We start from the raw sequence: 12824 nt of genomic DNA, 5'->3' as shown, positions 1-12824 counted from the left end.
TCTCTCCTCTTTGTGACAAGCTTTGTCAGAGCTCGGCATGGAGTTGGGGGTGTCTGACTGTTTCAGTATCCCAAGTGATAGGGTTGTTCACTGAGTTTCCTTTCCTGTTTCTCTTCTCATTCTACCTTTAGCTGGAATGGTCACATCTATTCTCCCACTTTATCCTCATCTTTTCATGGTTTACCAACTTTCCCCGTTTCTATGCTTTCTATATTCCTTGAATAATTCTGCTCTTGCTCCAATTATCCACTTTCTGTTCCAACCCTGAAGAACTAATGTCTTAGTCCACACTGTACTACTCTTTTACTGGTTGTGGTGGGTGTCTGTAGACTTTATTTTACACATGGCAACACTCAAATATGGCAGAAGAACCAACTTTGACTCTGATCACAATCTTCACAAACCTGTTCTATTCCTGCCCTTTAGTTCTCATCTGCTAAGACTTGAAGCAGGACAAACAGCCTCTGGGTTTGGTATGCAGGGTGTCTTTTGTCTTCACCTACCAGACTGACCCAAGGCTCTGGGTTTTTAGTCACTTCTCTCCCTGTGACTTGCTAGTGGGTGAGAAAAATTTGGCCTTCAGAGCAGCTAAGGTCCCCATGGTGGCTTTGAGGGACAGCTGAGACAAACTCTGGACAGCACAACAGACAACCTGGTACATGTGAGTGTAATATACGTTTGGAATGAACACAACTCCTGAATCAATTCAAAGTGAACCCAGACAGATTAATGAAATAAGAAAGTGCATATATGACCTGAAAGAATTCAATGAAGAGACAGAAAAGCTAGAAAACAGAGAAATAAAATGTTGGGTTTCAAATGTGAAGCTCCATAAGTCAAATATGAAACTCAGAAAGTCTCACCTGTAAGATGGCTCAAATAGAAAACAGAATATCAGGGCTTGGGATAGGTAGATGGGTTAAACTAACTCAGAAAGTCCCGTGGTGGTGATATAGTAAGATCATATGGACAGACCACACGAGACCCATGGCAAACATGGAAGACCAAATCTATGAATCATGAGCACAGAAGAGGAAGACGTTAAAGCTAAAGGAACAGAAAATATATTCAACACACTGCAAGCAGAAAACACCCAAAATCTAAGTAAAGAGATGGCCATCCAGATAGAAGAAACATTTAGAACACAAAACAGACAAGACTGTAAGAGATCTCCTTATGTAATGCTATAGACATCCAAGAAAGAATATTGAAACCTACTTGGGGAAGCAACAATTCATTTATAATGCCAAACCCACCAGAATGACAGATTTCCCACCAGAAACTCAGCCAAGCATGATGTATTTGAAGCTATGAAAGGCAGTGATTGCCAGTCTAGCTGACTATATGCACAAAGCGTTCCTTCTTACCATTCTGTCTATGATAAGCAGAAACTACAGGAACTTGTGGCCACTAAGCCAACAGTACAGAAGGTCCTCAAAGAAATCCTACAGAGTGAAGAGAAAGATTAACACACCCATGAACTCACAGAAAATAATAAGCTACATCTGAGTAATAAAGTGGCAAGTGAGGATCAGGAAAACAACACATTTTATGAAAAGAACAAAATGACAGGGTTCATCATATGCCTTTCAGTAAGTCTCAAAGTTAATATTTTCACTTTAGCAATCAAAAGACCCAGAATAACAGATATGGAAAAAACAAACACACAAACAAACAAACAAACAAACAAGATTTATCTGTTGTCTCTAAATAATTCACCTCAGTGACAAAGACAGACCTTTCTTAGGGTGAAAGAATTAGAAAATATATTCCAAGCAAACAGTCTTCAAAAAAGTAAGTGTAGATGTATTAAAATATGTGACATAGATTTGGAATCTCATTAGAAGAAATAAAGTTACTTCATACTGATTAAGGGGAATGTCCATCAAGAGGGCGGTCCAGGGACCAAGGAGGATGACTCATCCAGCCCAGGCAAGTGCAGCACAACTCTGGTGGGCCAAGCCTGTCCAGTAGCCTCTATATATTAATAGCAAAGATGCTGCAAAAGACGTAAGAAAAGCATGCTCACTCACCATAGTTTAAACAACAACAACAATAGCAATAATCTAGGAATAAAGCTAAAGAGAAAAGAAAGATCTGCAAGATTTCCAATAACCATTTCAAAACACAGAAGAAAGAAATTAAAAAGACTGTAGAAAACGGAAATGCCCAATGTTCATCAGGAGGCAGGCTACTGAGAATGGCTCTATTACCAAGTCACATCTAGATTTGCCTATCAAATCCCTATCGAAATTCCAATGTTCTTTACAGACATAGAAGATACAACCTTTACATTCATATAGAAGTCAAAAGACCCTGTACAGCTTGGGGGGGAGGGAGGGAGGGAGGGAGGGAGGGAGAGAGGGAGGGAGGGAGGGAGAGAGAGAGAGAGAGAGAGAGAGAGAGAGAGAGAGAGCAATGATAGAGGCACTACACTCTCTTACCTCATGTTATACTATAGAGCTCCAGTGACAAAAACAGAATGGTTGACTCAGAAGACATAAAGATCCAGAAAATAGAATAGAAGACAGAATTAAACCCAGGCAGCTATAGCTATGTGATTTATGGCAAATATGTCAAAAACGTCCACCAGAGAAAGACATTCTCTTCAGCGGCTGGTGCTGGTGAAGCCGGATCTCACCAATAGAAGCTGGAAACAAGGTCGATTCCTCTCACTCTGTACAAGCATCAACTCAATGCATTAAAGACCTGACCATAAGACCTGAAACTCTCAAACTGTAGAGGTAAACATATTGAGTATAGACACTGGGAAAGACTTTCTGAAACAGACCTCAATTGCTCAGAAAACAAAACAAAACAAAACAAAACAAAACAAAACAAAAACAACCCAAGAAGTGACCAGTGGAATTCCATGAAATTGAAGTCTTCTGCACAGCAATCCATTGCATAAGGAGACAGCCTACAGAACAGGAGAATTTCATTTTGCTAGCGATACATCTGACATTCTATTAATCTATCGTATATGTAAAGAACTAAAAACACTTTATAGTAAAAAGCAATCTAGTCAATGGGCTAATGAACAGACCATTTTCAAAAGATGAAGTACAAATGGCCAATAAGCAGATGAAAAACTTGCTCACTGCTCTAAGCAGTTAAGGTAACATTACATGTCATCTCAGTCAGAATGAATCTCATAGACAACAAAGTAAATACTGGCAAAAATATTGGTGAGAAATGACCCTTTCACACAAGTATTGATAGGAATGTCAATTAGCTACTATAGAAATATACATGGATGTTCCTCAAAAATAGTTACCATATAGCCCAGAACGATCAATGGACGCTGAGTCAATATTTCACTGAGATACTTGGGTATCACAATTAAGGAATCATAATCCCAAACCACCAAGTGACAGAATCAGTTTTGATTTCCCTCCACAGATGAATGCTAAGGAAAAGGCATTATACCGAGATAGGAACAAAATGATGTCATTTGTTTGACAATAGATGAGAGTGGAGATTGTAAAAAAGACAAATGTTTTCCACTCATTTGTGAATCTTAGATTCCACATAGACACATACGAGCACACACACATATCAGAGTGTATATGTGTGTGCATATAGAGTATATGTAGCCAACCTCTTGAGAAAAAAATATATATGTCATAGGATATATGTGACACATATATGACACATCTAAGGTCATATTTTGTATGACAGGAGGTTAAATATAAACATTGAAGGAAAGAAACTAGTGAGAGAAGAAAGGAATAAGAGGAGAATGAGGAGGACCGGGAGTGTAAGTACCATCAGCAACATTTATCGTATACTTGACAGAAAAGGTTTGTTTAACTTCTGAATTATGCATATTAATGCACATGCCAAAAGGGCCATTGGGAGGAAAGCAAGCAGAAAAATTAAAGAACTATAAACTAAAAATCCACACTTGTGATTTATATCATGGAATGAGAATTAAAAAAAACTACAAGTATATACTCCAATTTGAAATAGTAAAAGCACATACATACAAACACAGGGACAAATCAACTCTAAGATCATTTCTACAGTTCTTAATCTTGTTCAACCAGAACAAAGCCAATGCCTTCAGTGGGTAATGCCCTGATGTAGTGTTGTTTGTACACTATTATTTTGTTTGGTTGTTTGGTTGTTTTGTTATTGAGGCAGGGCCATCCTCTGCAGACCACGCTGGATATGTTATTGTTCCAACCTGTATGAGTTTGAGCAATCAACCATTCTGGCCTCAGAGTCTTCAGCTTTAAAACAATCTAAGAAATAGCTGATATCCTTTGAGCTCTTTGGTTCTGACTCAACATCTTAGCAGCAGCAAACACAAATTTTATGTCAGGTCATAACCATTACCTGCTCCTGTTACTTTAAAAATATAAGCAACTATACAGTTGGTTCTCAACCTGTGGGTCACGACCCCTTTGGATGTTGCATATCTGGTAGCCTGCATATCAGACATTTACATTATGATTCACAGCAGTAGTAAAATTACAGTTATAAAGTAGCCGTGAAATACTTTTATGGTTGTGGGGGGGGGGGGCAGTCACCACATCATGAGGAACTGCATTAAAGGGTCACAGCATTAGGAAAGTTGTTTATTCTTAAAGTTAATGGTGTTTGTAGGAAAATTAATCTTAAGTGGAGCTAGGAAAATATAATACGCATGGAGTTCTCATTTAGGCTAAGCTCACCATGGAAACTTACAGCTCAGGTAGGCAAGCTTGCCTGCATCAGGTATCATAGGGAGCTGAACTCTTTTATTCAAGGCAATCACCATACTCTTTTGAGTCTATTGTCAGGAGTTTATATGCAATGTCTCCACTATGCTCCAGTGCCCGAGGCAGAACTATTTAACTATGGAAATAACATTGCTCTTTTTTTTTTTTTTCTAGACAGAAAACAAAAGCCTTTGTTTCATGGCATGAAAACATATAGGTCCTACTGAGAACCTTGCAAGATGATAATCTGGAAAGTGCTAACAGAATACGCTCTGGCATGGCCTTTCTTCACACTGTTATCCTTGTCATCAGATTTCTCTTGGTTGCCAGCACTTGGGTTTCTACAAGCTGGCAATGCTGCCCTGGGCACTCCTGTAGCCTAATGAGAATGAAGTAATATGGCAGATCTTACTACCCCAAGGGGCAGAATGCCACCTATGCAGGGGTCAGTTTCAGGAAAGCTGGGAGAGGACAGAAAAGTAACTGAGATGAGGTACGGAGGTGGACAAGACCATCTTGCAATTTCAGACATGACACGGCATAACAAGGTCCATGTCTTGATGATATTGTTGCTCCCTTATGAAGGCTGTCCTTTATGTGTTTTGCATTGAAGGTCTATTAGAGTTCCTTGAACAACAAGTTGTATCCACTTTCCTGAGAACTTGACATTCCTGATGGAGGCAGAGCCCTAGTTATTTGCTTCCAGGGAACTTAAAGCTTATTCCAATTACTGATGGTGAAATTATACAGTAGCGCTATGGAAAGACCCTTGAACTAAAAGCACTGGAAGATTCACAGTCAACCATGTGCCTGAATCAGGTCAAATGAATTCTTTTCTCTGGGTCTAGTTCTGTAAAATGCAAAAGATGGGTTAGATGAGCTGTAAGATCCCTTTCAGCCTTGCAGGTCTCCGTAATTATTCTTTTTAAGGTGAATATTGCTTAGTACTTCCCAGCTCCCCCCTGGCAATTCCTGATATGCATGCATGGAAAGACAGCCCATCCGAGCAAGGATTATTGAATAGCTCTTTGCTCTGCACTGACTTGTCGCAACGAGTGTTGCACAACGTTCACTGAGAATTTTAGTGCCTTATTTTCATACCCTTTCTGCCAGAAGATGCTGTTGCCCCAAGAAAGCAAGGCCTTGCTCCTTTACCTCCTCTGGGGTTTTGTTTGCATTTTCCTTCTCAGTGAAGCCTTTCTTAAACACTGTGCTAATAGAAATCCATTATCACCTCATCACGTCCTAGCCCCTTTCGCTGGCTCTTACATACTGTTACCAAGCTAGCACATTCATGAGTGACAACCACATATATAATCTAACACGTGGAATTTACTACAAGAGAGAGCTAGGCTATGATACACACCTGTAATCCTAGAACTTGGGAGATAGAGTCAGGAGAATCAAGAGTTTAAGGTCATCTTTAATTATATTGTGAGTTCAAGGCCAACTTGATATCTCTGTCTCTGTCTCTCTCTCTCTCTCTCTCCCATACCGTCTCCCCTCTCCCTCTTTCTCTCATGCTCCCCCTCTCCTTCTCCCACCCTACCCCCTCTGTCTCCCTCTCCTTTTCCCTCTCTCTCTCCTTTTCCCTGCCCCCCCTCCCCAAACTGAACAAACAGAAGTAAAAAAGAAAAGAAGTCCTTTTCAGCAAGGAGGTAATTCTAAGAAGTTATAGATGCTGGTGTTATGAGCCATGTTTATGTCCTACCAAATTATACCTTGAAGGACTCACCTTTCTTACTTCCAAACGTGCCTGTATCTGGAAACAAGATCTTTTAAGAAGTTACTAAGATAAAATGGAGACATGACTGGGCCCTAATCCAATCTCACCAGAGTTCCTTTAAGTAGAGCAATTTTGCTAGGCATAATTGCTCATACTTCTAACCTCATCACTTGGGAGCCTGAGGCAGGAGGATTTTCTGGGTTATGTGTTGAGTTTCAGATCAGCCTGAGCTACAGTCTAAGATTTTGCCTCAAAACAAAACAAACAATAGCACCAACAAAACCACAAAACAACAAAGAAAACAGAGAAGAAAAAGATGACCAAAACACCGAGACATAAAGATGCAGTGTTGATTAGCTTTGTCATGGGAGACAAAATACCTGCTGACTGAAACAAGGCACAAAACTCACCCAGCAGTGTTTAATACATTGTGATTAAACTGTACAGAAAAGCCACACACGCTTTGATTCAGGCCTCCGGAAGAGCCTAGAATTCAGAATTACTCCAGAGTGCTCCTCCTGAGACATGACTAAGAATTCAAGAGCTGCACAGGTTCTGTGTTAAGAGCATATTTAATTTAGAGTGCAAAGATGAACAACTTAGCAGAACTGTGTAGCCAGACTGTCTGACTTAGAATCTTGATGTACTACAATGTTGTGTGATTTTTGACAAATGACTACATCTCTATTTCTTCACAGGCTGATGCATGGTATTTAAGCACTATTACATATGTGTTTAAGATCACTCTTGCTTTATGACAAAATAGTCTGTTTCTGGGCTTTACAGAATACAAATGGAATAATCTGATATTGACATCAATCTCTAGTATTCATTGATTTATGACTATTTGCAAGATATCGATAGATATTTATAAGAAATTGCTATTTGTCTAGACAACTCTATTACACAGGTGTTATTACTGCACAAACAAGAAATTGAGATCCAGAAAACGTCCATTAGCAGTCAACAATCTTGTCAAAATTTACCGGTAGGTCTAATTTTAAAAAAATTTTTTATTAGATATTTTCTACATTTACGTTTCAAATGCTATCCCGAAAGTCCCCATACCCTCCCCCTGCCCTGCTCCCCTACCCACCCACTCCCACCTCTTGGCCCTGGCTTTCCCCTGTACTGGGGCATATAAAGTTTGCAAGACCAAGGGGCCTCTCTTCCCAGTGATGGCTGACTAGGCCATCTTCTGCTACATATGCAGCTAGAACAATGAGCTCTGGGGGTTCTGGTTAGTTCATATTGTTGATCCACCTGTAGGGTTGCAAACTCCTTCAGCACCTTGGGTACTTTCTCTAGCTCCTCCATTGGGGGCCCTGTGTTCTGTCCTATGGATGACTGTGAGCATCCGCTTCTGTATTTGCCAGGCACTGGCATAGCCTCACAAGAGACAGCTATATCAAGGGTCCTTTCAGCAAAATCTTGCTGTCATATGCAATAGAGTCTGCATTTGGTGGCTGATTATGGGATGGACCCCCGAGTGTGTAGGTCTAATTTTAAAATACACTTCTTTTCAGTAGCACATCCATAAGGGACCTGCATCTCTTTAGACAAATGCTAGCACTTGAGATACCCATGCAAATTCCAAATACCTCACATTTGTATAATTTTAATTTCTAATTTATGAGAAATATTAACAGGAATTCATTTTTCTGTTGCTTGATGCTGTAGTTCATTGGCATAAAAAACATGTAAGTCTTTTGACTATGATAGATTCACTCAAGACTCGCTGGATACTAAGGAGTAAGTTTTTGTTTGTTTGTTTGTTTGTTTGCCTCCACTATCTTTGGACTGTAAATGCCTCATTTGTCAGTGGATAGAGAAAATAACTTTTACAAGATATGGTATGAGTGAATTGATGGTGACCTTGTCTCAGGGGGAAGCACATGAATGATAGGAAAAATGAGGCAATCTATTTTAAACAGAGTCCACCACCAGGAAAAGAACTCCCCTGCAACATTCAGGCTGGGTTTGTTTTGGGGAAAAGCCAGAAACACCATGTGCACCGGCTGTCACATCCTCTTTAACATCTCTCTTGGCAGCTAACTACTACCCAAGTGAGGTTCAAATGCACCTGAGCACTTGTGGTTGTAATGATGGGAATTGGGGCTGGGGGCTGGGGAGGTTTTGGGAATCTGGACTTCTATAGAACAGTGATCACTCAGAGTAGAAAAGAAAGTACTCCAATTCATTTTCACCAAACCTTTATTTGAGTGCCTGCAGCATAAAATTATGACGATGCCCTCCCAACTTTCTTTTATGGGTACAAACCTGATTGGGAATGTAATCCTAGTCCTCAGAACTGCTTTAAAGCTCTAAGAGAATCTCTAGAATTTTGTGTTCTGGATGTGTGCTTTATGTGATTGTGTGTTTGAATTTTGGGCACAAGTGAGCATGTGTGTACATGCGTTGGTAGATATCTTCCTCCTTCCCTCTCCATATTATTCTTTGAGACACAATCTCTCAAGTTAAATCCAGAGATTGCTAACCAACTAGAACTACTAGTGGACTTACCCCAAGGATACTCTGACTTTACCTTCTGAACATTAGAATTCTAAGTGTGCTACAACACCCACCAGCATTTTTGTGGATCATGAAAATCTAAACTTGGTCTGATATAGCATAGCAGATTACAAAATATATTGTGTAATATCAATATCTCTTATTTTAGTATTGAGAATTTGCAAGACACATTTTTATGCTATTCTATAACAGTGTAACTGATATAATCATCCAACTTTGTGGGTGAAAAACCTAAACCTGATGAAGCAAACAACTTCCTTACACAACCAGCAAGGGCGTTAGCCAGTAAGGTGTTTCCTCAATCCATGAGTTCCTGGAGTTGTAACCACAGGTATTTCTTATTTTTTCTTTTTTCTTTTTAATTAGATATTTTCTTTATTTACATTTCAAATGCTATCCCGAAAGTTCCCTGTAACGCCCCCCCCCGCCCTGCTCCCCTACCCACCCACTCCCACTTCTTGGCCCTGGCGTTCCTCTGTACTGGGGCATATAAAGTTTGCATGACCAATGGGCCTTTCTTTCCACTGATGGCCGACTAGGCCATCTTCTGCTACATATGCAGCTAAAGACACGAGCTCTGGAGGGACTGGTTAGTTCATATTGTTGTTCCACCAATAGGATCGCAGACCCCTTCAGCTCCTTGAGTACTTTCTCTAGCTCCTCCATTGGGGGCCCTGTATTCCATACAATACAGGTATTTCTAATGATTTCTTTCTTGCCTATTTTCATTTCTTTATTACTTTCCTCTGACTGGGCAACTGACTGACATATATCTCAAGACTGACATAGTTTTATCTTTTTATTATACTAAATGATATTCATAATGTATTCCACCTACTATTATGAATTTTCCAGTCTGAAAGACAAATGTTTGGAGACCAGCAAAAAAAAACTCAATCGAACCTCCTCTTTCAGGACATAGAAGGTCATTATAGAATACAGTGCTGGGGATGTTTTTCTTTCAATTCAGGTATATTTTGTTTTGTCATCTCAACAGTTACTGTGGCTGACTACATAATATTTTTTTGTCCTTAGCTGTGCAATTATTTCTTCCTATGGTCTAAATGGTTCTACCATAGCAATCAATAATAGCACATTTCAAATTTACACAGTCTAAAAGGCAGCATGTATTAGATTTCAACCCACAAACTGCTCAAATTTTAATAATTTTGGCATTTCTTACCTATGTTGCCTGTCAATAAATATAGCATATCAGATTACAAATATATTGTATAAGGTCAATAATAGGTTTTTTTTTTTTTTGCCTTTAGTGTTGCGAATTTGCAAGACATGTTTTCATGCTATCTCAATAATAGTGTAAGTGATTTATTCATGCAATTTTGTGAGTGAAAAAGTCTAAACCTGAGGGAGCGAACAACTTACTTAAAACTATACAGCTGGCAACAAGGCAGAATTAAAGCAAGGTTGTAAATCCTGAGGTGAGCATCTTCACCATTTTGTAAAGACCACAAAGAGGGCAGGTAGAGTTCAGTTGACAAATAGTCAGATAGGGCCAGAAGACCCCTACTAGTACACAAGATATTTCTCTGCTTTTCTTTACAGATATTGTGAAAAAGATGCTTTTTACTCAGTTCTCTATAGAATGTAAATAACAAAATTCTAGTTGTAAGAGAACTACAGTTGTCTGCTTCTATTTACATCTCTTCCTCTGGCTGGTTTAGAACTGATGTGAAGAAAATCTTAACTTTTGTGTTTTTAGTAAACACTTAGATTTTTTTGATGTATGTGGTGGTCGTGGTGGTCGTGGTGGTGGTGGTGGTGGTGGTGGTGGTGGTGGTGGTGGGTGTGTGCATGCTCTAACCAGTGAGAGCATGTATGGAGGTCAGAGTTCAACACTGTCTTCCTTTGCTATTGACATTATTTAAAATGTGTGTGTGTGTGTGTGTGTGTGTGTGTGTGTGTGTTTGTGTGTGTGCATGAGTGTGTACATGCATGCATTCATGGGTGTCAATGGGGATGCTCATTCCCTGCTGTGCATGTGGAGGTCAGAGGATAACTTCAAATGTTAGTCCTTATCTTTCACCTGGAGACAGCATCTCTTGTTCTCTCCTGCATATGCCAGGCTTGCTGGACCACAACCTTTTAGAGATTCTACTGTACCAGTGCCCCTCCACCCCCAAGTCCTAAGGACAATAGATGTACAATTCTGCCCTGGGTTTCTGTGTGTTTGAAAACTGGGACTCAGGCCCATACACTTGCCTGGCAAACAATTGACTCACCAAGTCATTTCCTCAACCTTCCACAGAATTTCCCGAGACAGGGTCTCTCACTGACCATTAACTTGCCATTTTGGAATTTTGGCTAGATTGGCAGCCAATGAACTCCTAGTACATGCCTAACTCTTCCCCTGACAGTTCTGGGGTTATAGGCACATAAAGTGTCATCTACCAATTATTTGGTTGTGGGGGGTTCAAGTTCAGGTCCTCATGCTTGCTTGCACAGCAAAAAGTTCACTACTGAGTTATCTCCCCAGCCCTCAGTTTCATATTTTTATGGGCAAATCTTTCTTATTTTTTTATGGCTCCCTGGTTTCTCAATGAAAGTCACACAATATCTCTTTTGTTACCACCAAGTGGCATGCTTATAGAGATAGATAAACCGTAAAATTATAGGGCAGATGTATAATTACCTCTACTTTCTAAACCACAGGGCAGTATACGAGGCTGTTTCCTTTTGAGTATGATGGAGTTAATTGTTATTGCTGTGTTATCACAAAGAATTAACTAAAAAAAAACCAACTAGGCTACCTAGTAATTCAAGTTTGCTTGCCTAACACCTAGCCTGTGTGCGATAAATTGTGATAAGCATTCATGAAAGGTGCAGGCTGCCACCGCCGTGGTTATAACCCATCACATTGTTATTGCTTATGTTCAGATGGGGATTACAGAGCTCATAAACGCCTTAGGGCTGCTTTAGTGGGCCGAGGCCGAGGTTTTGAAATACCTGAGGCTTCACGTAGGTTCTGAGCCCTAGTGTGGTTGACTCAAATGAAACATCACTCATAAAGCTGACTGTGTGTGTGTGTGAGTGTGTGTGTCTGTGTGTGTGTATTAAAGAGAGCTGAAAGCTTGACTTCTTGATCCACCAAAGTGTACTTGGGGCATCTGGTGAAGCCAGTGGAAGTATATTTATGTTCACTGAACAAGACAGCCAGTTACTGGTATAATGGGGAAACAGAAGAACTGGTTTGGAAAAAGTAAGAACTCTTGCTCTTCTCCTCCCTCTATGACCTATCACCTACTTCTGAGAAATGTCTGAAGCCAAAGTTTGGATCATTTCTCTCTGCTTGTAAAGTGCATCTGAGTTTTGGAATCACAAGCAGCTATCCTTCCAATTATACATTGTACCTAAATCTACGAATCTATGTTCTGTGGTATCAGTTTATCTGTGTATCATCATATCTGTGTATGCCTACTTGTGAGTGTGTGTATCTCCCTTTACATCTTTATGGGACATGCTGGCAGGAGTAGGCCCAGATTACTAATTCAAGTCTGGAGTTCATGGATAACAAGATGAAGACAAAAGAGGGCCTAAGTTGGTTAGGGCCTGAGGCTCCAGAGGTTTTCAGAAACCTTACAGTATTTTCTATCAACATGGGCTCTGTGCTGCCTCATGCATTTATTGGCTCCTGTGGTTACTGTGTAAGATGAGTTCCATAGTAACTGAGAAATGGATGCTTAGAATGGTTTCACAGACTTTCTTGTTCTTTCAACTCATTCTGTTTTACCCATTTCTTCTCTGGTCAGACATTTCTGACAGTTAGGTTGCTGTCCCAGGACCTCTGAGGACTTTCTTCTGATTCTGTTCACAGAGACAGGAAAGATCTCAGCCAAAGTCCC

At 40.0% G+C, this 12824-nt stretch overlaps 1 long non-coding RNA gene across 3 annotated transcripts in view; it reads right to left on the bottom strand.

Annotated features, from left to right (window-relative positions):
- Gm13219 (predicted gene 13219) overlaps window positions 1-12824 on the bottom strand; it is a 115055-nt gene that overhangs the window by 59880 nt on the left and 42351 nt on the right. The gene's annotated exons all lie outside the window — the stretch shown is intronic.

Source organism: Mus musculus, chromosome 2 (assembly GCF_000001635.26).
Source record: "Mus musculus strain C57BL/6J chromosome 2, GRCm38.p6 C57BL/6J".
Classification (NCBI taxonomy): Eukaryota; Metazoa; Chordata; class Mammalia; order Rodentia; family Muridae; genus Mus; species Mus musculus.
The sequence above is the reverse complement of the archived record's forward strand: the minus strand, read 5'-3'. Positions and strand labels throughout refer to the sequence as shown.